This window comes from Ranitomeya imitator, chromosome 9, assembly GCF_032444005.1.
Source record: "Ranitomeya imitator isolate aRanImi1 chromosome 9, aRanImi1.pri, whole genome shotgun sequence".
Lineage (NCBI taxonomy): Eukaryota > Metazoa > Chordata > Amphibia > Anura > Dendrobatidae > Ranitomeya > Ranitomeya imitator.
Window position 1 is genome coordinate 103,805,366 of NC_091290.1, and position 25,655 is coordinate 103,831,020.

At 38.3% G+C, this 25,655-nt stretch overlaps 26 non-coding genes across 26 annotated transcripts; all 26 read left to right on the forward strand.

Annotated features, from left to right (window-relative positions):
- Nucleotides 1–58: 58 nt before the first annotated feature.
- On the forward strand, nucleotides 59–130 carry TRNAQ-CUG (transfer RNA glutamine (anticodon CUG)). Its single transcript has one exon. It is a non-coding gene; the product is annotated as a tRNA-Gln (tRNA).
- Nucleotides 131–900: 770 nt separating this feature from the next.
- Nucleotides 901–982, forward strand: TRNAS-UGA (transfer RNA serine (anticodon UGA)). Its single transcript has one exon. It is a non-coding gene; the product is annotated as a tRNA-Ser (tRNA).
- A 1,504-nt stretch (nucleotides 983–2,486) lies between these two features.
- TRNAS-UGA (transfer RNA serine (anticodon UGA)) lies at nucleotides 2,487–2,568 on the forward strand. The gene has a single exon. It is a non-coding gene; the product is annotated as a tRNA-Ser (tRNA).
- A 1,498-nt stretch (nucleotides 2,569–4,066) lies between these two features.
- Nucleotides 4,067–4,148, forward strand: TRNAS-UGA (transfer RNA serine (anticodon UGA)). Its single transcript has one exon. It is a non-coding gene; the product is annotated as a tRNA-Ser (tRNA).
- A 2,247-nt stretch (nucleotides 4,149–6,395) lies between these two features.
- Nucleotides 6,396–6,467, forward strand: TRNAQ-CUG (transfer RNA glutamine (anticodon CUG)). The gene has a single exon. It is a non-coding gene; the product is annotated as a tRNA-Gln (tRNA).
- Nucleotides 6,468–7,234: 767 nt separating this feature from the next.
- Nucleotides 7,235–7,316, forward strand: TRNAS-UGA (transfer RNA serine (anticodon UGA)). Its single transcript has one exon. It is a non-coding gene; the product is annotated as a tRNA-Ser (tRNA).
- Nucleotides 7,317–7,979: 663 nt separating this feature from the next.
- Nucleotides 7,980–8,051, forward strand: TRNAQ-CUG (transfer RNA glutamine (anticodon CUG)). The gene has a single exon. It is a non-coding gene; the product is annotated as a tRNA-Gln (tRNA).
- A 1,511-nt stretch (nucleotides 8,052–9,562) lies between these two features.
- On the forward strand, nucleotides 9,563–9,634 carry TRNAQ-CUG (transfer RNA glutamine (anticodon CUG)). Its single transcript has one exon. It is a non-coding gene; the product is annotated as a tRNA-Gln (tRNA).
- A 768-nt stretch (nucleotides 9,635–10,402) lies between these two features.
- Nucleotides 10,403–10,484, forward strand: TRNAS-UGA (transfer RNA serine (anticodon UGA)). The gene has a single exon. It is a non-coding gene; the product is annotated as a tRNA-Ser (tRNA).
- A 663-nt stretch (nucleotides 10,485–11,147) lies between these two features.
- On the forward strand, nucleotides 11,148–11,219 carry TRNAQ-CUG (transfer RNA glutamine (anticodon CUG)). Its single transcript has one exon. It is a non-coding gene; the product is annotated as a tRNA-Gln (tRNA).
- Nucleotides 11,220–11,987: 768 nt separating this feature from the next.
- TRNAS-UGA (transfer RNA serine (anticodon UGA)) lies at nucleotides 11,988–12,069 on the forward strand. Its single transcript has one exon. It is a non-coding gene; the product is annotated as a tRNA-Ser (tRNA).
- A 662-nt stretch (nucleotides 12,070–12,731) lies between these two features.
- Nucleotides 12,732–12,803, forward strand: TRNAQ-CUG (transfer RNA glutamine (anticodon CUG)). The gene has a single exon. It is a non-coding gene; the product is annotated as a tRNA-Gln (tRNA).
- Nucleotides 12,804–13,573: 770 nt separating this feature from the next.
- TRNAS-UGA (transfer RNA serine (anticodon UGA)) lies at nucleotides 13,574–13,655 on the forward strand. Its single transcript has one exon. It is a non-coding gene; the product is annotated as a tRNA-Ser (tRNA).
- Nucleotides 13,656–14,317: 662 nt separating this feature from the next.
- On the forward strand, nucleotides 14,318–14,389 carry TRNAQ-CUG (transfer RNA glutamine (anticodon CUG)). The gene has a single exon. It is a non-coding gene; the product is annotated as a tRNA-Gln (tRNA).
- A 768-nt stretch (nucleotides 14,390–15,157) lies between these two features.
- TRNAS-UGA (transfer RNA serine (anticodon UGA)) lies at nucleotides 15,158–15,239 on the forward strand. The gene has a single exon. It is a non-coding gene; the product is annotated as a tRNA-Ser (tRNA).
- A 662-nt stretch (nucleotides 15,240–15,901) lies between these two features.
- Nucleotides 15,902–15,973, forward strand: TRNAQ-CUG (transfer RNA glutamine (anticodon CUG)). The gene has a single exon. It is a non-coding gene; the product is annotated as a tRNA-Gln (tRNA).
- Nucleotides 15,974–16,743: 770 nt separating this feature from the next.
- Nucleotides 16,744–16,825, forward strand: TRNAS-UGA (transfer RNA serine (anticodon UGA)). Its single transcript has one exon. It is a non-coding gene; the product is annotated as a tRNA-Ser (tRNA).
- Nucleotides 16,826–18,323: 1,498 nt separating this feature from the next.
- TRNAS-UGA (transfer RNA serine (anticodon UGA)) lies at nucleotides 18,324–18,405 on the forward strand. Its single transcript has one exon. It is a non-coding gene; the product is annotated as a tRNA-Ser (tRNA).
- Nucleotides 18,406–19,067: 662 nt separating this feature from the next.
- Nucleotides 19,068–19,139, forward strand: TRNAQ-CUG (transfer RNA glutamine (anticodon CUG)). The gene has a single exon. It is a non-coding gene; the product is annotated as a tRNA-Gln (tRNA).
- A 769-nt stretch (nucleotides 19,140–19,908) lies between these two features.
- TRNAS-AGA (transfer RNA serine (anticodon AGA)) lies at nucleotides 19,909–19,990 on the forward strand. Its single transcript has one exon. It is a non-coding gene; the product is annotated as a tRNA-Ser (tRNA).
- Nucleotides 19,991–20,652: 662 nt separating this feature from the next.
- TRNAQ-CUG (transfer RNA glutamine (anticodon CUG)) lies at nucleotides 20,653–20,724 on the forward strand. The gene has a single exon. It is a non-coding gene; the product is annotated as a tRNA-Gln (tRNA).
- A 769-nt stretch (nucleotides 20,725–21,493) lies between these two features.
- Nucleotides 21,494–21,575, forward strand: TRNAS-AGA (transfer RNA serine (anticodon AGA)). Its single transcript has one exon. It is a non-coding gene; the product is annotated as a tRNA-Ser (tRNA).
- Nucleotides 21,576–23,081: 1,506 nt separating this feature from the next.
- On the forward strand, nucleotides 23,082–23,163 carry TRNAS-UGA (transfer RNA serine (anticodon UGA)). The gene has a single exon. It is a non-coding gene; the product is annotated as a tRNA-Ser (tRNA).
- Nucleotides 23,164–23,826: 663 nt separating this feature from the next.
- Nucleotides 23,827–23,898, forward strand: TRNAQ-CUG (transfer RNA glutamine (anticodon CUG)). Its single transcript has one exon. It is a non-coding gene; the product is annotated as a tRNA-Gln (tRNA).
- A 768-nt stretch (nucleotides 23,899–24,666) lies between these two features.
- Nucleotides 24,667–24,748, forward strand: TRNAS-AGA (transfer RNA serine (anticodon AGA)). The gene has a single exon. It is a non-coding gene; the product is annotated as a tRNA-Ser (tRNA).
- A 662-nt stretch (nucleotides 24,749–25,410) lies between these two features.
- TRNAQ-CUG (transfer RNA glutamine (anticodon CUG)) lies at nucleotides 25,411–25,482 on the forward strand. The gene has a single exon. It is a non-coding gene; the product is annotated as a tRNA-Gln (tRNA).
- Nucleotides 25,483–25,655: the final 173 nt, after the last annotated feature.

Sequence of the window (25,655 nt, forward strand, 5' to 3'; positions counted from 1 at the left end):
CATGAATTCAATTGTGCTTTCCAGAACACAAAACTGCAGCCAAGTATTTTCTGTGTGTGGTTCCATGGTGTAATGGTTAGCACTCTGGACTCTGAATCCAGCTATCTGAGTTCAAATCTCAGTGGAACCTGGGCAGTTTTTCGTACACATGTTTCAATTTTTTGCCACTGACACTGTGTTCTCCTGTTCCCAAGGTATAACATAAAAAGAGAAAGTTAAAATCAACATACCAAAAGCCAAAAAAAGATTTCAATGTTCCAAGCATACATGGAGTGATCACTGTGAGTTCTGTGGCCAAAGCTACCTATGAAGCAGGGTTAATGAAACTTAAAACACCACCATTTTTGGTGGTGTTTTTCTAAAAATTGTTTTGGGCATCTTTTGAGTCTGTTTTTGAGGCTTTGCTTTGCAGCTCACAAAATGCACCAAAAGTCACTTAGGAACCTTTAAGGAGTGTTTCTAACCTAGCCATTGACTTGTATTATAAGTATGGAGCACTTCTAAATGAAAAATACCAGAAGATAGATATGCTTATTTCAGTTAACCGCTTGGAATTTTTGGAAACTTGATGTGGTTAAAAGACGCCAAAAGCCCGATCATATGAACAGCAAGTCTTTTTTTACATGGAAATGAATTTATTCAGTGTTTTCAGCATTTTCAGAGTAATTTTCAGGATGTTTTTGGAATGGACCCACTCCATATCCACCTTATGAAGAGGTCAAAGTCTTAAACTGTACATGGTTCCCATTGATGATGACTCGAAATCAGATTTTTACATTTTTACTGGGACCTAGAATTTTGTTTCTATTTACTGAGATATTTTCCAGAGGGATAATCACTGATCTTGATCATGGTGCTATAAGAAAAGGTGTGTGAATCTCATCAAATATTAATGTCTGAGTAGTCGTGGCCGAGTGGTTAAGGCGATGGACTTGAAATCCATTGGGGTTTCCCCGCGCAGGTTCAAATCCTGCCGACTACGTATATATTCCTAAAGCTTTTTGACTGATTACCTGAGTAGATTAATTTGCGCGTTTCTTTGTCTACCGCCATGACAGTGATATGCAAACTCTGGAACGGTTTTCAAGAATCAGACTGATTAGATTTTTGGATGTACATTCCATAAGCCGATCTGGCACTGCATCTCATGTGCATCATGCCGCTAATCAAAAGAAGCACCGTGATTGTGGCACCAGGTAAGTGGTGCTTCTCCCGCTTTTGTCTAGCGGCCACAGACCATTGTTGTGGCAGATGTACTGGGACATGCACTTTGATTTGCAACAACCTTGAATTATCTCTTGGATGAAACCTTTTACCACACAATGAAAATTTTTTAGCGACTTCTGGATGAACAGCTTTCTAACAGTATACGTTTTGCAATTAATTTTTTTCTTGCTCTTTTTCCAAGTAACAGATCTAGCACTCTTTTTACTAGTCACTTTTATCAACATTTAAAACAGTCCTTGCTGAGATATCGTGGAACCCTTGGCACACTTGTGGAATAAAAGTTTAGGAGATATTAACTTACCATTGTGTATTAATTGTAGATTTGCACTACAGCTTTAGAGCCTGTTTTCACCATGATTCATGAGTTCAATTGTGCTTTCCAGAACACAAAACTGCAGCCAAGTCTTTTTTGTGTGTGGTTCCATGGTGTAATGGTTAGCACTCTGGACTCTGAATCCAGCGATCTGAGTTCAAATCTCAGTGGAACATGGGCAGTTTTTCGTACACATGTTTCAATTTTTTGCCACTGACACTGTGTTCTCCTGTTCCCAAGGTATAACATAAAAAGAGAAAGTTAAAATCAACATACCAAAAGCCAAAAAAAGATTTCAATGTTCCAAGCATACATGGAGTGATCACTGTGAGTTCTGTGGCCAAAGCTACCTATGAAGCAGGGTTAATGAAACTTAAAACACCACCATTTTTGGTGGTGTTTTTCTAAAAATTGTTTTGGGCATCTTTTGAGTCTGTTTTTGAGGCTTTGCTTTGCAGCTCACAAAATGCACCAAAAGTCACTTAGGAACCTTTAAGGAGTGTTTCTAACCTAGCCATTGACTTGTATTATAAGTATGGAGCACTTCTAAATGAAAAATACCAGAAGATAGATATGCTTATTTCAGTTAACCGCTTGGAATTTTTGGAAACTTGATGTGGTTAAAAGACGCCAAAAGCCCGATCATATGAACAGCAAGTCTTTTTTTACATGGAAATGAATTTATTCAGTGTTTTCAGCATTTTCAGAGTAATTTTCAGGATGTTTTTGGAATGGACCCACTCCATATCCACCTTATGAAGAGGTCAAAGTCTTAAACTGTACATGGTTCCCATTGATGATGACTCGAAATCAGATTTTTACATTTTTACTGGGACCTAGAATTTTGTTTCTATTTTCTGAGATATTTTCTAGAGGGATAATCACTGATCTTGATCATGGTGCTATAAGAAAAGGTGTGTGAATCTCATCAAATGTTAATGTCTGAGTAGTCGTGGCCGAGTGGTTAAGGCGATGGACTTGAAATCCATCGTGGTTCCCCCGCGCAGGTTCAAATCCTGCCGACTACGTATATGTTCCTAAATCTTTTTGACTGATTACCTGAGTAGATTAATTTGCGCGTTTCCTTGTCTACCCCCATGACAGTGACATGCAAACTCTGGAACGGTTTTCAAGAATCAGACTGATTAGATTTTTGGATGTACATTCCATAAGCCGATCTGGCACTGCATCTCATGTGCATCATGCCGCTAATCAAAAGAAGCACCGTGAGTGTGGCACCAGGTAAGTGGTGCTTCTCCCGCTTTTGTCTAGCGGCCACAGACCATTGTTGTGGCAGATGTACTGGGACATGCACTTTGATTTGCAACAACCTTGAATTATCTCTTGGATGAAACCTTTTACCACACAATGAAAAATTTTTAGCGACTTCTGGATGAACAGCTTTCTAACAGTATACGTTTTGCAATTAATTTTTTTCTTGCTCTTTTTCCAAGTAACAGATCTAGCACTCTTTTTACTAGTCACTTTTATCAACATTTAAAACTGTCCTTGCTGAGATATCGTGGAACCCTTGGCACACTTGTGGAATAAAAGTTTAGGAGATATTAACTTACCATTGTGTATTAATTGTAGATTTGCACTACAGCTTTAGAGCCTTTTTTCACCATGATTCATGAGTTCAATTGTGCTTTCCAGAACACAAAACTGCAGCCAAGTTTTTTTTGTGTGTGGTTCCATGGTGTAATGGTTAGCACTCTGGACTCTGAATTGATCTGAGTTCAAATCTCAGTGGAACCTGGGCAGTTTTTCATACACATGTTTCAATTTTTCCACTGACACTGTGTTCTCATGTTCCCAAGGTTTAACATAAAAAGAGAAAGTTAAAATCAACATACCAAAAGCCAAAAAAAGATTTCAATGTTCCAAGCATACATGGAGTGATCACTGTAAGTTCTGTGGCCAAAGCTACCTATGAAGCAGGATTAATAAAACTTAAAACACCACCATTTTTGGTGGTGTTTTTCTAAAAATTGTTTTGGGCATCTTTTGAGTCTGTTTTTGAGGCTTTGCTTTGCAGCTCACAAAATGCACCAAAAGTCACTTAGGAACCTTTAAGGAGTGTTTCTAACCTAGCCATTGACTTGTATTATAAGTATGGAGCACTTCTAAATGAAAAATACCAGAAGATAGATATGCTTATTTCAGTTAACCGCTTGGAATTTTTGGAAACTTGATGTGGTTAAAAGACGCCAAAAGCCCGATCATATGAACAGCAAGTCTTTTTTTACATGGAAATGAATTTGTTCAGTGTTTTCAGCATTTTCAGAGTAATTTTCAGGATGTTTTTGGAATGGACCCACTTCATATCCACCTTATGAAGAGGTCAAAGTCTTAAACTGTACATGGTTCCCATTGATGATGACTCGAAATCAGATTTTTACATTTTTACTGGGACCTAGAATTTTGTTTCTATTTTCTGAGATATTTTCCAGAGGGATAATCACTGATCTTGATCATGGTGCTATAAGAAAAGGTGTGTGAATCTCATCAAATGTTAATGTTTGAGTAGTCGTGGCCGAGTGGTTAAGGCGATGGACTTGAAATCCATTGGGGTTTCCCCGCGCAGGTTCAAATCCTGCCGACTACGTATATATTCCTAAAGCTTTTTGACTGATTACCTGAGTAGATTAATTTGCGCGTTTCTTTGTCTACCGCCATGACAGTGATATGCAAACTCTGGAACGGTTTTCAAGAATCAGACTGATTAGATTTTTGGATGTACATTCCATAAGCCGATCTGGCACTGCATCTCATGTGCATCATGCCGCTAATCAAAAGAAGCACCGTGAGTGTGGCACCAGGTAAGTGGTGCTTCTCCCGCTTTTGTCTAGCGGCCACAGACCATTGTTGTGGCAGATGTACTGGGACATGCACTTTGATTTGCAACAACCTTGAATTATCTCTTGGATGAAACCTTTTACCACACAATGAAAAATTTTTAGCGACTTCTGGATGAACAGCTTTCTAACAGTATACGTTTTGCAATTAATTTTTTTCTTGCTCTTTTTCCAAGTAACAGATCTAGCACTCTTTTTACTAGTCACTTTTATCAACATTTAAAACTGTCCTTGCTGAGATATCGTGGAACCCTTGGCACACTTGTGGAATAAAAGTTTAGGAGATATTAACTTACCATTGTGTATTAATTGTAGATTTGCACTACAGCTTTAGAGCCTTTTTTCACCATGATTCATGAGTTCAATTGTGCTTTCCAGAACACAAAACTGCAGCCAAGTATTTTTTGTGTGTGGTTCCATGGTGTAATGGTTAGCACTCTGGACTCTGAATCTAGCGATCTGAGATCAAATCTCAGTGGAACCTGGGCAGTTTTTCGTACACATGTTTCAATTTTTCCACTGACACTGTGTTCTCATGTTCCCAAGGTTTAACATAAAAAGAGAAAGTTAAAATCAACATACCAAAAGCCAAAAAAAGATTTCAATGTTCCAAGCATACATGGAGTGATCACTGTGAGTTCTGTGGCCAAAGCTACCTATGAAGCAGGATTAATAAAACTTAAAACACCACCATTTTTGGTGGTGTTTTTCTAAAAATTGTTTTGGGCATCTTTTGAGTCTGTTTTTGAGGCTTTGCTTTGCAGCTCACAAAATGCACCAAAAGTCACTTAGGAACCTTTAAGGAGTGTTTCTAACCTAGCCATTGACTTGTATTATAAGTATGGAGCACTTCTAAATGAAAAATACCAGAAGATAGATATGCTTATTTCAGTTAACCGCTTGGAATTTTTGGAAACTTGATGTGGTTAAAAGACGCCAAAAGCCCGATCATATGAACAGCAAGTCTTTTTTTACATGGAAATGAATTTGTTCAGTGTTTTCAGCATTTTCAGAGTAATTTTCAGGATGTTTTTGGAATGGACCCACTCCATATCCACCTTATGAAGAGGTCAAAGTCTTAAACTGTACATGGTTCCCATTGATGATGACTCGAAATCAGATTTTTACATTTTTTCTGGGACCTAGAATTTTGTTTCTATTTTCTGAGATATTTTCCAGAGGGATAATCACTGATCTTGATCATGGTGCTATAAGAAAAGGTGTGTGAATTTCATCAAATGTTAATGTCTGAGTAGACGTGGCCGAGTGGTTAAGGCGATGGACGTGAAATCCATTGGGTTTTTCTCGCGCAGGTTCAAATCCTGCCGACTACGTATATGTTCCTAAAGCTTTTTGACTGATTACCTGAGTAGATTAATTTGCGCGTTTCCTTGTCTACCCCCATGACAGTGATATGCAAACTCTGGAACGGTTTTCAAGAATCAGACTGATTAGATTTTTGGATGTACATTCCATAAGCCGATCTGGTGCTGCATCTCATGTGCATCATGCCGCTAATCAAAAGAAGCACCGTGAGTGTGGCACCAGGTAAGTGGTGCTTCTCCCGCTTTTGTCTAGCGGCCACAGACCATTGTTGTGGCAGATGTACTGGGACATGCACTTTGATTTGCAACAACCTTGAATTATCTCTTGGATGAAACCATTTACCACACAATGAAAATTTTTTAGCGACTTCTGGATGAACAGCTTTCTAACAGTATAAGTTTTGCAATTAATTTTTTTCTTGCTCTTTTTCCAAGTAACAGATCTAGCACTCTTTTTACTAGTCACATTTTATCAACATTTAAAACTGTCCTTGCTGAGATATCGTGGAACCCTTGGCACACTTGTGGAATAAAAGTTTAGGAGATATTAATTTACCATTGTGTATTAATTGTAGATTTGCACTACAGCTTTAGAGCCTGTTTTCACCATGATTCATTAGTTCAATTGTGCTTTCCAGAACACAAAACTGCAGCCAAGTCTTTTTCGTGTGTGGTTCCATGGTGTAATGGTTAGCACTCTGGACTCTGAATCCAGCGATCTGAGTTCAAATCTCAGTGGAACCTGGGCAGTTTTTCGTACACTTGTTTTAATTTTTCCACTGACACTGTGTTCTCCTGTTCCCAAGGTTTAACATAAAAAGAGAAAGTTAAAATCAACATACCAAAAGCCAAAAAAAGATTTCAATGTTCCAAGCATACATGGAGTGATCACTGTGAGTTCTGTGGCCAAAGCTACCTATGAAGCAGGATTAATGAAACTTAAAACACCACCATTTTTGGTGGTGTTTTTCTAAAAATTGTTTGGGCATCTTTTGAGTCTGTTTTTGAGGCTTTTCTTTGCAGCTCCCAAAATGCACCAAAAGTCACTTAGGAACCATTAAGGAGTGTTTCTAACCTAGCCATTGACTTGTATTATAAGTATGGAGCCCTTCTAAATGAAAAATACCAGAAGATAGATATGCTTATTTCAGTTAACCGCTTGGAATTATTGGAAACTTAATGAGGTTAAAAGATGCCAAAAGCCCGATCATATGAACAGCAAGTTTTTTTTTACATGGAAATGAATTTGTTCAGTGTTTTCAGCATTTTCAGAGTAATTTTCAGGATGTTTTTGGAATGGACCCACTCCATATCCACCTTATGAAGAGGTCAAAGTCTTAAACTGTACATGGTTCCCATTGATGACGACTCGAAATCAGATTTTTACATTTTTACTGGGACCTAGAATTTTGTTTCCATTTTCTGAGATATTTTCCAGAGGGATAATCACTGATCTTGATCATGGTGCTATAAGAAAAGGTGTGTGAATCTCATCAAATGTTAATGTCTGAGTAGTCGTGGCCGAGTGGTTAAGGCGATGGACTTGAAATCCATTGGGGTTTCCACGTGCAGGTTCAAATCCTGCCGACTACGTATATATTCTTAAAGCTTTTTGACTGATTACCTGAGTAGATTAAATTGCGCGTTTCCTTGTCTACCCCCATGACAGTGATATGCAAACTCTGGAACGGTTTTCAAGAATCAGACTGATTAGATTTTTGGATGTACATTCCATAAGCCGAACTGGCGCTGCATCTCATGTGCATCATGCCGCTAATCAAAAGAAGCACCGTGAGTGTGGCACCAGGTAAGTGGTGCTTCTCCCGCTTTTGTCTAGCGGCCACAGACCATTGTTGTGGCAGATGTACTGGGACATGCACTTTGATTTGCAACAACCTTGAATTATCTCTTGGATGAAACCATTTACCACACAATGAAAATTTTTTAGCGACTTCTGGATGAACAGCTTTCTAACAGTATAAGTTTTGCAATTAATTTTTTTCTTGCTCTTTTTCCAAGTAACAGATCTAGCACTCTTTTTACTAGTCACATTTTATCAACATTTAAAACTGTCCTTGCTGAGATATCGTGGAACCCTTGGCACACTTGTGGAATAAAAGTTTAGGAGATATTAATTTACCATTGTGTATTAATTGTAGATTTGCACTACAGCTTTAGAGCCTGTTTTCACCATGATTCATTAGTTCAATTGTGCTTTCCAGAACACAAAACTGCAGCCAAGTCATTTTCGTGTGTGGTTCCATGGTGTAATGGTTAGCACTCTGGACTCTGAATCCAGCGATCTGAGTTCAAATCTCAGTGGAACCTGGGCAGTTTTTCGTACACATGTTTTAATTTTTCCACTGACACTGTGTTCTCCTGTTCCCAAGGTTTAACATAAAAAGAGAAAGTTAAAATCAACATACCAAAAGCCAAAAAAAGATTTCAATGTTCCAAGCATACATGGAGTGATCACTGTGAGTTCTGTGGCCAAAGCTACGTATGAAGCAGGATTAATGAAACTTAAAACACCACCATTTTTGGTGGTGTTTTTCTAAAAATTGTTTTGGGCATCTTTTGAGTCTGTTTTTGAGGCTTTTCTTTACAGCTCACAAAATGCACCAAAAGTCACTTAGGAACCATTAAGGAGTGTTTCTAACCTAGCCATTGACTTGTATTATAAGTATGGAGCACTTCTAAATGAAAAATACCAGAAGATAGATATGCTTATTTCAGTTAACTGCTTGAAATTTTTGAAACTTGATGTGGTTAAAAGACGCCAAAAGCCCGATCATATGAACAGCAAGTCTTTTTTTACATGGAAATAAATTTGTTCAGTGTTTTCAGCATTTTCAGAGTAATTTTCAGGAGGTTTTTGGAATGGACCCACTCCATATCCACCTTATGAAGAGGTCAAAGTCTTAAACTGTACATGGTTCCCATTGATGATGACTCGAAATCAGATTTTTACATTTTTACTGGGACCTAGAATTTTGTTTCTATTTTCTGAGATATTTTCCAGAGGGATAATCACTGATCTTGATCATGGTGCTATAAGAAAAGGTGTGTGAATCTCATCAAATGTTTAAGTCAGAGTAGTAGTGGCCGAGTAGTTGAGGCGATGGACTTGAAATCCATTGGGGTTTCCCCACGCAGGTTCAAATCCTGCCGACTACGTATATGTTCCTAAATCTTTTTGACTGATTACCTGAGTAGATTAGTTTGCGCGTTTCCTTGTCTACCCCCATGACAGTGATATGCAAACTCTGGAACGGTTTTCAAGAATCAGACTGATTATATTTTTGGATGTACATTCCATAAGCCGATCTGGTGCTGCATCTCATGTGCATCATGCCGCTAATCAAAAGAAGCACCGTGAGTGTGGCACCAGGTAAGAGGTGCTTCTCCCGCTTTTGTCTAGCGGCCACAGACCATTGTTGTGGCAGATGTACTGGGACATGCACTTTGATTTGCAACAACCTTGAATTATCTCTTGGATGAAACCTTTTACCACACAGTGAAAAATTTTTAGCGACTTCTGGATGAACAGCTTTCTAACAGTATAAGTTTTGCAATTAATTTTTTTCTTGCTCTTTTTCCAAGTAACAGATCCAGCACTCTTTTACTAGTCACTTTTTATCAACATTTAAAACTGTCCATGCTGAGATATCGTGGAACCCTTGGCACACTTGTGGAATAAAATTTAGGAGATATTAATTTACCATTGTGTATTAATTGTAGATTTGCACTACAGCTTTAGAGCCTGTTTTCACCATGATTTCTGAGTTCAATTGTGCTTTCCAGAACACAAAACTGCAGCCAAGTATTTTTTTGTGTGTGGTTCCATGGTGTAATGGTTAGCACTCTGGACTCTGAATCCAGCGATCTGAGTTCAAATCTCAGTGGAATCTGGGCAGTTTTTCGTACACAAGTTTCAATTTTTCCACTGACACTGTGTTCTCCTGTTCCCAAGGTTTAACATAAAAAGAGAAAGTTAAAATCAACATACCAAAAGCCAAAAAAAGATTTCAATGTTCCAAGCATACATGGAGTGATCACTGTGAGTTCTGTGGCCAAAGCTACCTATGAAGCAGGGTTAATGAAACTTAAAACACCACCATTTTTGGTGGTGTTTTTCTAAAAATTGTTTTGGGCATCTTTTGAGTCTGTTTTTGAGGCTTTGCTTTGCAGCTCACAAAATGCACCAAAAGTCACTTAGGAACCTTTAAGGAGTGTTTCTAACCTAGCCATTGACTTGTATTATAAGTATGGAGCACTTCTAAATGAAAAATACCAGAAGATAGATATGCTTATTTCAGTTAACCGCTTGGAATTTTTGGAAACTTGATGTGGTTAAAAGACGCCAAAAGCCCGATCATATGAACAGCAAGTCTTTTTTTACATGGAAATTAATTTGTTCAGTGTTTTCAGCATTTTCAGAGTAATTTTCAGGATGTTTTTGGAATGGACCCACTCCATATCCACCTTATGAAGAGGTCAAAGTCTTAAACTGTACATGGTTCCCATTGATGATGACTCAAAATCAGATTTTTACATTTTTACTGGGACCTAGAATTTTGTTTCTATTTTCTGAGATATTTTCCAGAGGGATAATCACTGATCTTGATCATGGTGCTATCAGAAAAGGTGTGTGAATCTCATCAAATGTTAATGTCTGAGTAGTCGTCGCCGAGTGGTTAAGGCGATGGACTTGAAATCCATTGGGGTTTCCCCGCGCAGGTTCAAATCCTGCTGACTACGTATATGTTCCTAAAGCTTTTTGACTGATTACCTGAGTAGATTAATTTGCGCGTTTTCTTGTCTACCCCCATGACAGTGATATGCAAACTCTGGAATGGTTTTCAAGAATCAGACTGATTAGATTTTTGGATGTACATTCCATAAGCCGATCTGGTGCTGCATCTCATGTGCATCATGCCGCTAATCAAAAGAAGCACCGTGAGTGTGCCACCAGGTAAGTGGTGCTTCTCCCGCTTTTGTCTAGCGGCCACAGACCATTGTTGTGGCAGATGTACTGGGACATGCACTTTGATTTGCAACAACCTTGAATTATCTCTTGGATGAAACCTTTTACCACACAATGAAAAATTTTTAGCGACTTCTGGATGAACAGCTTTCTAACAGTATAAGTTTTGCAAATAATTTTTTTCTTGCTCTTTTTCCAAGTAACAGATCTAGCACTCTTTTTACTAGTCACTTTTTATCAACATTTAAAACTGTCCTTGCTGAGATATCGTGGAACCCTTGGCACACTTGTGGAATAAAAGTTTAGAAGATATTAATTTACCATTGTGTATTAATTGTAGATTTGCACTACAGCTTTAGAGCCTGTTTTCACCATGATTCATGAGTTCAATTGTGCTTTCCAGAACACAAAACTGCAGCCAAGTCTTTTTTGTGTGTGGTTCCATGGTGTAATGGTTAGCACTCTGGACTCTGAATCCAGCGATCTGAGTTCAAATCTCAGTGGAACCTGGGCAGTTTTTCGTACACATGTTTCAATTTTTCCACTGACACTGTGTTCTCCTGTTCCCAAGGTTTAACATAAAAAGAGAAAGTTAAAATCAACATACCAAAAGCCTAAAATAGATTTCAATGTTCCAAGCATACATGGAATGATCACTGTGAGTTCTGTGGCCAAAGCTACCTATGAAGCAGGGTTAATGAAACTTAAAACACCACCATTTTTGGTGGTGTTTTTCTAAAAATTGTTTTGGGCATCTTTTGAGTCTGTTTTTGAGGCTTTGCTTTGCAGCTCACAAAATGCACCAAAAGTCACTTAGGAACCTTTAAGGAGTGTTTCTAACCTAGCCATTGACTTGTATTATAAGTATGGAGCACTTCTAAATGAAAAATACCAGAAGATAGATATGCTTATTTCAGTTAACCGCTTGGAATTTTTGGAAACTTGATGTGGTTAAAAGACGCCAAAAGCCCGATCATATGAACAGCAAGTCTTTTTTTACATGGAAATGAATTTATTCAGTGTTTTCAGCATTTTCAGAGTAATTTTCAGGATGTTTTTGGAATGGACCCACTCCATATCCACCTTATGAAGAGGTCAAAGTCTTAAACTGTACATGGTTCCCATTGATGATGACTCGAAATCAGATTTTTACATTTTTACTGGGACCTAGAATTTTGTTTCTATTTTCTGAGATATTTTCCAGAGGGATAATCACTGATCTTGATCATGGTGCTATAAGAAAAGGTGTGTGAATCTCATCAAATGTTAATGTCTGAGTAGTCGTGGCCGAGTGGTTAAGGCGATGGACTTGAAATCCATTGGGGTTTCCCCGCGCAGGTTCAAATCCTGCCGAATACGTATATATTCCTAAAGCTTTTTGACTGATTACCTGAGTAGATTAATTTGCGCGTTTCTTTGTCTACCGCCATGACAGTGATATGCAAACTCTGGAACGGTTTTCAAGAATCAGACTGATTAGATTTTTGGATGTACATTCCATAAGCCGATCTGGCACTGCATCTCATGTGCATCATGCCGCTAATCAAAAGAAGCACCGTGATTGTGGCACCAGGTAAGTGGTGCTTCTCCCGCTTTTGTCTAGCGGCCACAGACCATTGTTGTGGCAGATGTACTGGGACATGCACTTTGATTTGCAACAACCTTGAATTATCTCTTGGATGAAACCTTTTACCACACAATGAAAAATTTTTAGCGACTTCTGGATGAACAGCTTTCTAACAGTATACGTTTTGCAATTAATTTTTTTCTTGCTCTTTTTCCAAGTAACAGATCTAGCACTCTTTTTACTAGTCACTTTTATCAACATTTAAAACAGTCCTTGCTGAGATATCGTGGAACCCTTGGCACACTTGTGGAATAAAAGTTTAGGAGATATTAACTTACCATTGTGTATTAATTGTAGATTTGCACTACAGCTTTAGGGCCTGTTTTCACCATGATTCATGAGTTCAATTGTGCTTTCCAGAACACAAAACTGCAGCCAAGTCTTTTTTGTGTGTGGTTCCATGGTGTAATGGTTAGCACTCTGGACTCTGAATCCAGCGATCTGAGTTCAAATCTCAGTGGAACCTGGGCAGTTTTTCGTACACATGTTTCAATTTTTTGCCACTGACACTGTGTTCTCCTGTTCCCAAGGTATAACATAAAAAGAGAAAGTTAAAATCAACATACCAAAAGCCAAAAAAAGATTTCAATGTTCCAAGCATACATGGAGTGATCACTGTGAGTTCTGTGGCCAAAGCTACCTATGAAGCAGGGTTAATGAAACTTAAAACACCACCATTTTTGGTGGTGTTTTTCTAAAAATTGTTTTGGGCATCTTTTGAGTCTGTTTTTGAGGCTTTGCTTTGCAGCTCACAAAATGCACCAAAAGTCACTTAGGAACCTTTAAGGAGTGTTTCTAACCTAGCCATTGACTTGTATTATAAGTATGGAGCACTTCTAAATGAAAAATACCAGAAGATAGATATGCTTATTTCAGTTAACCGCTTGGAATTTTTGGAAACTTGATGTGGTTAAAAGACGCCAAAAGCCCGATCATATGAACAGCAAGTCTTTTTTTACATGGAAATGAATTTATTCAGTGTTTTCAGCATTTTCAGAGTAATTTTCAGGATGTTTTTGGAATGGACCCACTCCATATCCACCTTATGAAGAGGTCAAAGTCTTAAACTGTACATGGTTCCCATTGATGATGACTCGAAATCAGATTTTTACATTTTTACTGGGACCTAGAATTTTGTTTCTATTTTCTGAGATATTTTCCAGAGGGATAATCACTGATCTTGATCATGGTGCTATAAGAAAAGGTGTGTGAATCTCATCAAATGTTAATGTCTGAGTAGTCGTGGCCGAGTGGTTAAGGCGATGGACTTGAAATCCATTGGGGTTTCCCCGCGCAGGTTCAAATCCTGCCGACTACGTATATATTCCTAAAGCTTTTTGACTGATTACCTGAGTAGATTAATATGCGCGTTTCTTTGTCTACCGCCATGACAGTGATATGCAAACTCTGGAACGGTTTTCAAAAATCAGACTGATTAGATTTTTGGATGTACATTCCATAAGCCGATCTGGCACTGCATCTCATGTGCATCATGCCGCTAATCAAAAGAAGCACCGTGAGTGTGGCACCAGGTAAGTGGTGCTTCTCCCGCTTTTGTCTAGCGGCCACAGACCATTGTTGTGGCAGATGTACTGGGACATGCACTTTGATTTGCAACAACCTTGAATTATCTCTTGGATGAAACCTTTTACCACACAATGAAAAATTTTTAGCGACTTCTGGATGAACAGCTTTCTAACAGTATACGTTTTGCAATTAATTTTTTTCTTGCTCTTTTTCCAAGTAACAGATCTAGCACTCTTTTTACTAGTCACTTTTATCAACATTTAAAACAGTCCTTGCTGAGATATCGTGGAACCCTTGGCACACTTGTGGAATAAAAGTTTAGGAGATATTAACTTACCATTGTGTATTAATTGTAGATTTGCACTACAGCTTTAGAGCCTGTTTTCACCATGATTCATGAGTTCAATTGTGCTTTCCAGAACACAAAACTGCAGCCAAGTCTTTTTTGTGTGTGGTTCCATGGTGTAATGGTTAGCACTCTGGACTCTGAATCCAGCGATCTGAGTTCAAATCTCAGTGGAACCTGGGCAGTTTTTCGTACACGTGTTTCAATTTTTCCACTGACACTGTGTTCTCCTGTTCCCAAGGTTTAACATAAAAAGAGAAAGTTAAAATCAACATACCAAAAGCCTAAAATAGATTTCAATGTTCCAAGCATACATGGAATGATCACTGTGAGTTCTGTGGCCAAAGCTACCTATGAAGCAGGGTTAATGAAACTTAAAACACCACCATTTTTGGTGGTGTTTTTCTAAAAATTGTTTTGGGCATCTTTTGAGTCTGTTTTTGAGGCTTTGCTTTGCAGCTCACAAAATGCACCAAAAGTCACTTAGGAACCTTTAAGGAGTGTTTCTAACCTAGCCATTGACTTGTATTATAAGTATGGAGCACTTCTAAATGAAAAATACCAGAAGATAGATATGCTTATTTCAGTTAACCGCTTGGAATTTTTGGAAACTTGATGTGGTTAAAAGATGCCAAAAGCCCGATCATATGAACAGCAAGTCTTTTTTTACATGGAAATGAATTTATTCAGTGTTTTCAGCATTTTCAGAGTAATTTTCAGGATGTTTTTGGAATGGACCCACTCCATATCCACCTTATGAAGAGGTCAAAGTCTTAAACTGTACATGGTTCCCATTGATGATGACTCGAAATCAGATTTTTACATTTTTACTGGGACCTAGAATTTTGTTTCTATTTTCTGAGATATTTTCCAGAGGGATAATCACTGATCTTGATCATGGTGCTATAAGAAAAGGTGTGTGAATCTCATCAAATGTTAATGTCTGAGTAGTCGTGGCCGAGTGGTTAAGGCGATGGACTTGAAATCCATTGGGGTTTCCCCGCGCAGGTTCAAATCCTGCCGACTACGTATATATTCCTAAAGCTTTTTGACTGATTACCTGAGTAGATTAATTTGCGCGTTTCTTTGTCTACCGCCATGACAGTGATATGCAAACTCTGGAACGGTTTTCAAGAATCAGACTGATTAGATTTTTGGATGTACATTCCATAAGCCGATCTGGCACTGCATCTCATGTGCATCATGCCGCTAATCAAAAGAAGCACCGTGATTGTGGCACCAGGTAAGTGGTGCTTCTCCCGCTTTTGTCTAGCGGCCACAGACCATTGTTGTGGCAGATGTACTGGGACATGCACTTTGATTTGCAACAACCTTGAATTATCTCTTGGATGAAACCTTTTACCACACAATGAAAAATTTTTAGCGACTTCTGGATGAACAGCTTTCTAACAGTATACGTTTTGCAATTAATTTTTTTCTTGCTCTTTTTCCAAGTAACAGATCTAGCACTCTTTTTACTAGTCACTTTTATCAACATTTAAAACAGTCCTTGCTGAGATATCGTGGAACCCTTGGCACACTTGTGGAATAAAAGTTTAGGAGATATTAACTTACCATTGTGTATTAATTGTAGATTTGCACTACAGCTTTAGAGCCTGTTTTCACCATGATTCATGAGTTCAATTGTGCTTTCCAGAACACAAAACTGCAGCCAAGTCTTTTTTGTGTGTGGTTCCATGGTGTAATGGTTAGCACTCTGGACTCTGAATCCAGCGATCTGAGTTCAAATCTCAGTGGAACCTGGGCAGTTTTTCGTACACATGTTTCAATTTTTTGCCACTGACACTGTGTTCTCCTGTTCCCAAGGTATAACATAAAAAGAGAAAGTTAAAATCAACATACCAAAAGCCAAAAAAAGATTTCAATGTTCCAAGCATACATGGAGTGATCACTGTGAGTTCTGTGGCCAAAGCTACCTATGAAGCAGGGTTAATAAAACTTAAAACACCACCATTTTTGGTGGTGTTTTTCTAAAAATTGTTTTGGGCATCTTTTGAGTCTGTTTTTGAGGCTTTGCTTTGCAGCTCACAAAATGCACCAAAAGTCACTTAGGAACCTTTAAGGAGTGTTTCTAACCTAGCCATTGACTTGTATTATAAGTATGGAGCACTTCTAAATGAAAAATACCAGAAGATAGATATGCTTATTTCAGTTAACCGCTTGGAATTTTTGGAAACTTGATGTGGTTAAAAGACGCCAAAAGCCCGATCATATGAACAGCAAGTCTTTTTTTACATGGAAATGAATTTATTCAGTGTTTTCAGCATTTTCAGAGTAATTTTCAGGATGTTTTTGGAATGGACCCACTCCATATCCACCTTATGAAGAGGTCAAAGTCTTAAACTGTACATGGTTCCCATTGATGATGACTCGAAATCAGATTTTTACATTTTTACTGGGACCTAGAATTTTGTTTCTATTTTCTGAGATATTTTCCAGAGGGATAATCACTGATCTTGATCATGGTGCTATAAGAAAAGGTGTGTGAATCTCATCAAATGTTAATGTCTGAGTAGTCGTGGCCGAGTGGTTAAGGCGATGGACTTGAAATCCATTGGGGTTTCCCCGCGCAGGTTCAAATCCTGCCGACTACGTATATATTCCTAAAGCTTTTTGACTGATTACCTGAGTAGATTAATATGCGCGTTTCTTTGTCTACCGCCATGACAGTGATATGCAAACTCTGGAACGGTTTTCAAAAATCAGACTGATTAGATTTTTGGATGTACATTCCATAAGCCGATCTGGCACTGCATCTCATGTGCATCATGCCGCTAATCAAAAGAAGCACCGTGAGTGTGGCACCAGGTAAGTGGTGCTTCTCCCGCTTTTGTCTAGCGGCCACAGACCATTGTTGTGGCAGATGTACTGGGACATGCACTTTGATTTGCAACAACCTTGAATTATCTCTTGGATGAAACCTTTTACCACACAATGAAAAATTTTTAGCGACTTCTGGATGAACAGCTTTCTAACAGTATACGTTTTGCAATTAATTTTTTTCTTGCTCTTTTTCCAAGTAACAGATCTAGCACTCTTTTTACTAGTCACTTTTATCAACATTTAAAACTGTCCTTGCTGAGATATCGTGGAACCCTTGGCACACTTGTGGAATAAAAGTTTAGGAGATATTAACTTACCATTGTGTATTAATTGTAGATTTGCACTACAGCTTTAGAGCCTTTTTTCACCATGATTCATGAGTTCAATTGTGCTTTCCAGAACACAAAACTGCAGCCAAGTTTTTTTTGTGTGTGGTTCCATGGTGTAATGGTTAGCACTCTGGACTCTGAATTGATCTGAGTTCAAATCTCAGTGGAACCTGGGCAGTTTTTCATACACATGTTTCAATTTTTCCACTGACACTGTGTTCTCATGTTCCCAAGGTTTAACATAAAAAGAGAAAGTTAAAATCAACATACCAAAAGCCAAAAAAAGATTTCAATGTTCCAAGCATACATGGAGTGATCACTGTGAGTTCTGTGGCCAAAGCTACCTATGAAGCAGGATTAATAAAACTTAAAACACCACCATTTTTGGTGGTGTTTTTCTAAAAATTGTTTTGGGCATCTTTTGAGTCTGTTTTTGAGGCTTTGCTTTGCAGCTCACAAAATGCACCAAAAGTCACTTAGGAACCTTTAAGGAGTGTTTCTAACCTAGCCATTGACTTGTATTATAAGTATGGAGCACTTCTAAATGAAAAATACCAGAAGATAGATATGCTTATTTCAGTTAACCGCTTGGAATTTTTGGAAACTTGATGTGGTTAAAAGACGCCAAAAGCCCGATCATATGAACAGCAAGTCTTTTTTTACATGGAAATGAATTTGTTCAGTGTTTTCAGCATTTTCAGAGTAATTTTCAGGATGTTTTTGGAATGGACCCACTCCATATCCACCTTATGAAGAGGTCAAAGTCTTAAACTGTACATGGTTCCCATTGATGATGACTCGAAATCAGATTTTTACATTTTTACTGGGACCTAGAATTTTGTTTCTATTTTCTGAGATATTTTCCAGAGGGATAATCACTGATCTTGATCATGGTGCTATAAGAAAAGGTGTGTGAATCTCATCAAATGTTAATGTCTGAGTAGTCGTGGCCGAGTGGTTAAGGCGATGGACTTGAAATCCATTGGGGTTTCCCCGCGCAGGTTCAAATCCTGCCGACTACGTATATATTCCTAAAGCTTTTTGACTGATTACCTGAGTAGATTAATTTGCGCGTTTCTTTGTCTACCGCCATGACAGTGATATGCAAACTCTGGAACGGTTTTCAAGAATCAGACTGATTAGATTTTTGGATGTACATTCCATAAGCCGATCTGGCACTGCATCTCATGTGCATCATGCCGCTAATCAAAAGAAGCACCGTGAGTGTGGCACCAGGTAAGTGGTGCTTCTCCCGCTTTTGTCTAGCGGCCACAGACCATTGTTGTGGCAGATGTACTGGGACATGCACTTTGATTTGCAACAACCTTGAATTATCTCTTGGATGAAACCTTTTACCACACAATGAAAAATTTTTAGCGACTTCTGGATGAACAGCTTTCTAACAGTATACGTTTTGCAATTAATTTTTTTCTTGCTCTTTTTCCAAGTAACAGATCTAGCACTCTTTTTACTAGTCACTTTTATCAACATTTAAAACTGTCCTTGCTGAGATATCGTGGAACCCTTGGCACACTTGTGGAATAAAAGTTTAGGAGATATTAACTTACCATTGTGTATTAATTGTAGATTTGCACTACAGCTTTAGAGCCTTTTTTCACCATGATTCATGAGTTCAATTGTGCTTTCCAGAACACAAAACTGCAGCCAAGTTTTTTTTGTGTGTGGTTCCATGGTGTAATGGTTAGCACTCTGGACTCTGAATCCAGCGATCTGAGTTCAAATCTCTGTGGAACCTGGGCAGTTTTTCGTACACATGTTTCAATTTTTCCACTGACACTGTGTTCTCATGTTCCCAAGGTTTAACATAAAAAGAGAAAGTTAAAATCAACATACCAAAAGCCAAAAAAAGATTTCAATGTTCCAAGCATACATGGAGTGATCACTGTGAGTTCTGTGGCCAAAGCTACCTATGAAGCAGGATTGAAAAAAATTAAAACACCACCATTTTTGGTGGTGTTTTTCTAAAAATTGTTTTGGGCATCTTTTGAGTCTGTTTTTGAGGCTTTGCTTTGCAGCTCACAAAATGCACCAAAAGTCACTTAGGAACCTTTAAGGAGTGTTTCTAACCTAGCCATTGACTTGTATTATAAGTATGGAGCCCTTCTAAATGAAAAATACCAGAAGATAGATATGCTTATTTCAGTTAACCGCTTGGAATTTTTGGAAACTTGATGTGGTTAAAAGACGCCAAAAGCCCGATCATATGAACAGCAAGTCTTTTTTTTACATGGAAATGAATTTGTTCAGTGTTTTCAGCATTTTCACAGTAATTTTCAGGATGTTTTTGGAATGAACCCACTCCATATCCAACTTATGAAGATTTCAAAGTCTTAAACTGTACATGGTTCCCATTGATGATGACTCGAAATCAGATTTTTACATTTTTTCTGGGACCTAGAATTTTGTTTCTATTTTCTGAGATATTTTCCAGAGGGATAATCACTGATCTTGATCATGGTGCTATAAGAAAAGGTGTGTGAATCTCATCAAATGTTAATGTCTGAGTAGTCGTGGCCGAGTGGTTAAGGCGATGGACTAGAAATCCATTGGGGTTTCCCCGCGCAGGTTCAAATCCTGCCGACTACGTATATATTCCTAAAGCTTTTTGACTGATTACCTGAGTAGATTAATTTGCGCGTTTTCTTGTCTACCGCCATGACAGTGATATGCAAACTCTGGAACGGTTTTCAAGAATCAGACTGATTAGATTTTTGGATGTACATTCCATAAGCCGATCTGGCGCTGCATCTCATGTACATCATGCCGCTAATCAAAAGAAGCACCGTGAGTGTGGCACCAGGTAAGTGGTGCTTCTCCCGCTTTTGTCTAGCGGCCACAGACCATTGTTGTGGCAGATGTACTGGGACATGCACTTTGATTTGCAACAACCTTGAATTATCTCTTGGATGAAACCTTTTACCACACAATGAAAAATTTTTAGCGACTTCTGGATGAACAGCTTTCTAACAGTATAAGTTTTGCAAATAATTTTTTCTTGCTCTTTTTCCAAGTAACAGATCTAGCACTCTTTTTACTAGTCACTTTTTATGAACATTTAAAACTGTCCTTGCTGAGATATCGTGGAACCCTTGGCACACTTGTGGAATAAAAGTTTAGGAGATATTAATTTACCATTGTGTATTAATTGTAGATTTGCACTACAGCTTTAGAGCCTGTTTTCACCATGATTCATGAGTTCAATTGTGCTTTCCAGAACACAAAACTGCAGCCAAGTATTTTTTGTGTGTGGTTCCATGGTGTAATGGTTAGCACTCTGGACTCTGAATCCAGCCATCTGAGTTCAAATCTCAGTGGAACCTGGGCAGTTTTTCATACACATGTTTCAATTTTTCCACTGACACTGTGTTCTCCTGTTCCCAAGGTTTAACATAAAAAGAGAAAGTTAAAATCAACATACCAAAAGCCAAAAAAAGATTTCAATGTTCCAAGCATACATGGAGTGATCACTGTGAGTTCTGTGGCCAAAGCTACCTATGAAGCAGGGTTAATGAAACTTAAAACACCACCATTTTTGGTGGTGTTTTTCTAAAAATTGTTTTGGGCATCTTTTGAGTCTGTTTTTGAGGCTTTGCTTTGCAGCTCACAAAATGCACCAAAAGTCACTTAGGAACCTTTAAGGAGTGTTTCTAACCTAGCCATTGACTTGTATTCTAAGTATGGAGCACTTCTAAATGAAATATACCAGAAGATAGATATGCTTATTTCAGTTAACCGCTTGGAATTTTTGGAAACTTGATGTGGTTAAAAGACGCTAAAAGCCCGATCATATGAACAGCAAGTCTTTTTTTTACATGGAAATTAATTTGTTCAGTGTTTTCAGCATTTTCAGAGTAATTTTCAGGATGTTTTTGGAATGGACCCACTCCATATCCACCTTATGAAGAGGTCAAAGTCTTAAACTGTACATGGTTCCCATTGATGATGACTCGAAATCAGATTTTTACATTTTTACTGGGACCTAGAATTTTGTTTCTATTTTCTGAGATATTTTCCAGAGGGATAATCACTGATCTTGATCATGGTGCTATAAGAAAAGGTGTGTGAATCTCATCAAATGTTAATGTCTGAGTAGTCGTGGCCGAGTGGTTAAGGCGATGGACTAGAAATCCATTGGGGTTTCCCCGCGCAGGTTCAAATCCTGCCGACTACGTATATATTCCTAAAGCTTTTTGACTGATTACCTGAGTAGATTAATTTGCGCGTTTCCTTGTCTACCCCCATGACAGTGATATGCAAACTCTGGAACCGTTTTCAAGAATCAGACTGATTAGATTTTTGGATGTACATTCCATAAACCGATCTGGTGCTGCATCTCATGTGCATCATGCCGCTAATCAAAAGAAGCACCGTGAGTGTGGCACCAGGTAAGTGGTGCTTCTCCCGCTTTTGTCTAGCGGCCACAGACCATTGTTGTGGCAGATGTACTGGGACATGCACTTTAATTTGCAACAACCTTGAATTATCTCTTGGATGAAACCTTTTACCACACAGTGAAAAATTTTTAGCGACTTCTGGATGAACAGCTTTCTAACAGTATAAGTTTTGCAATTAATTTTTTTCTTGCTCTTTTTCCAAGTAACAGATCTAGCACTCTCTTACTAGTCACTTTTTATCAACATTTAAAACTGTCCTTGCTGAGATATCGTGGAACCCTTGGCACACTTGTGGAATAAAAGTTTAGGAGATATTAATTTATCATTGTGTATTAATTGTAGATTTGCACTACAGCTTTAGAGCCTGTTTTCGCCATGATTCATGAGTTCAATTGTGCTTTCCAGAACACAAAACTGCAGCCAAGTCTTTTTTGTGTTTGGTTCCATGGTGTAATGGTTAGCACTCTGGACTCTGAATCCAGCGATCTGAGTTCAAATCTCAGTGGGTTCCAGTGGGCAATTTTTCATACACATGTTTCAATTTATCCACTGACACTGTGTTCTCCTGTTCCCAAGGTTTAACATAAAAAGAGAAAGTTAAAATCAACATACCAAAAGCCAAAAAAAGATTTCAATGTTCCAAGCATACATGGAGTGATCACTGTGAGTTCTGTGGCCAAAGCTACCTATGAAGCAGGGTTAATGAAACTTAAAACACCACCATTTTTGGTGGTGTTTTTCTAAAAATTGTTTTGGGCATCTTTTGAGTCTGTTTTTGAGGCTTTGCTTTGCAGCTCACAAAATGCACCACAAGTCACTTAGGAACCTTTAAGGAGTGTTTCTAACCTAGCCATTGACTTGTATTATAAGCATGGAGCACTTCTAAATGAAAAATACCAGAAGATAGATATGCTTTTTTCAGTTAACCGCTTGGAATTTTTGGAAACTTGATGTGGTTAAAAGACGCCAAAAGCCCGATCATATGAACAGCAAGTCTTTTTTTTACATGGAAATGAATTTGTTCAGTGTTTTCAGCATTTTCAGAGTAATTTTCAGGATGTTTTTGGAATGGACCCACTCCATATCCACCTTATGAAGAGGTCAAAGTCTTAAACTGTACATGGTTCCCATTGATGATGACTCGAAATCAGATTTTTACATTTTTACTGGGACCTAGAATTTTGTTTCTATTTTCTGAGATATTTTCCAGAGGGATAATCACTGATCTTGGTCATGGTGCTATAAGAAAAGGTGTGTGAATCTCATCAAATGTTTAAGTCAGAGTAGTCGTGGCCGAGTGGTTAAGGCGATGGACTTGAAATCCATTGAGGTTTCCCCGCGCAAGTTCAAATCCTGCCGACTACGTATATGTTCCTAAAGCTTTTTGACTGATTACCTGAGTAGATTAATTAGCGCGTTTTCTTGTCTACCGCCATGACAGTGATATGCAAACTCTGGAACGGTTTTCAAGAATCAGACTGATTAGATTTTTGGATGTACATTCCATAAGCCGATCTGGCGCTGCATCTCATGTGCATCATGCCGCTAATCAAAAGAAGCACCGTGAGTGTGGCACCAGGTAAGTGGTGCTTCTCCCGCTCTTGTCTAGCGGCCACAGACCATTGTTGTGGCAGATGTACTGGGACATGCACTTTGATTTGCAACAACCTTGAATTATCTCTTGGATGAAACCTTTTACCACACAGTGAAAAATTTTTAGCGACTTCTGGATGAACAGCTTTCTAACAGTATAAGTTTTGCAAATAATTTTTTTCTTGCTCTTTTTCCAAGTAACAGATCTAGCACTCTTTTTACTAGTCACTTTTTATCAACATTTAAAACTGTCCTTGCTGAGATATCGTGGAACCCTTGGCACACTTGTGGAATAAAAGTTTAGAAGATATTAATTTACCATTGTGTATTAATTGTAGATTTGCACTACAGCTTTAGAGCCTGTTTTCACCATGATTCATGAGTTCAATTGTGCTTTCCAGAACACAAAACTGCAGCCAATTTTTTTTTGTGTGTGGTTCCATGGTGTAATGGTTAGCACTCTGGACTCTGAATCCAGCCATCTGAGTTCAAATCTCAGTGGAACCTGGGCAGTTTTTCATACACATGTTTCAATTTTTCCACTGACACTGTGTTCTCCTGTTCCCAAGGTTTAACATAAAAAGAGAAAGTTAAAATCAACATACCAAAAGCCAAAAAAAGATTTCAATGTTCCAAGCATACATGGAGTGATCACTGTGAGTTCTGTGGCCAAAGCTACCTATGAAGCAGGGTTAATGAAACTTAAAACACCACCATTTTTGGTGGTGTTTTTCTAAAAATTGTTTTGGGCATCTTTTGAGTCTGTTTTTGAGGCTTTGCTTTGCAGCTCACAAAATGCACCAAAAGTCACTTAGGAACCTTTAAGGAGTGTTTCTAACCTAGCCATTGACTTGTATTCTAAGTATGGAGCACTTCTAAATGAAAAATACCAGAAGATAGATATGCTTATTTCAGTTAACCGCTTGGAATTTTTGGAAACTTGATGTGGTTAAAAGACGCTAAAAGCCCGATCATATGAACAGCAAGTCATTTTTTACATGGAAATGAATTTGTTCAGTGTTTTCAGCATTTTCAGAGTAATTTTCAGGATGTTTTTGGAATGGACCCACTCCATATCCACCTTATGAAGAGGTCAAAGTCTTAAACTGTACATGGTTCCCATTGATGATGACTCAAAATCAGATTTTTACATTTTTACTGGGACCTAGAATTTTGTTTCTATTTTCTGAGATATTTTCCAGAGGGATAATCACTGATCTTGATCATGGTGCTATAAGAAAAGGTGTGTGAATCTCATCAAATGTTAATGTCTGAGTAGTCGTGGCCGAGTGGTTAAGGCGATGGACTAGAAATCCATTGGGGTTTCCCCGCGCAGGTTCAAATCCTGCCGCCTACGTATATATTCCTAAAGCTTTTTGACTGATTACCTGAGTAGATTAATTTGCGCGTTTTCTTGTCTACCGCCATGACAGTGATATGCAAACTCTGGAACGGTTTTCAAGAATCAGACTGATTAGATTTTTGGATGTACATTCCATAAGCCGATCTGGCGCTGCATCTCATGTACATCATGCCGCTAATCAAAAGAAGCACCGTGAGTGTGGCACCAGGTAAGTGGTGCTTCTCCCGCTTTTGTCTAGCGGCCACAGACCATTGTTGTGGCAGATGTACTGGGACATGCACTTTGATTTGCAACAACCTTGAATTATCTCTTGGATGAAACCTTTTACCACACAATGAAAAATTTTTAGCGACTTCTGGATGAACAGCTTTCTAACAGTATAAGTTTTGCAAATAATTTTTTCTTGCTCTTTTTCCAAGTAACAGATCTAGCACTCTTTTTACTAGTCACTTTTTATCAACATTTAAAACTGTCCTTGCTGAGATATCGTGGAACCCTTGGCACACTTGTGGAATAAAAGTTTAGGAGATATTAATTTACCATTGTGTATTAATTGTAGATTTGCACTACAGCTTTAGAGCCTGTTTTCACCATGATTCATGAGTTCAATTGTGCTTTCCAGAACACAAAACTGCAGCCAATTTTTTTTTGTGTGTGGTTCCATGGTGTAATGGTTAGCACTCTGGACTCTGAATCCAGCCATCTGAGTTCAAATCTCAGTGGAACCTGGGCAGTTTTTCATACACATGTTTCAATTTTTCCACTGACACTGTGTTCTCCTGTTCCCAAGGTTTAACATAAAAAGAGAAAGTTAAAATCAACATACCAAAAGCCAAAAAAAGATTTCAATGTTCCAAGCATACATGGAGTGATCACTGTGAGTTCTGTGGCCAAAGCTACC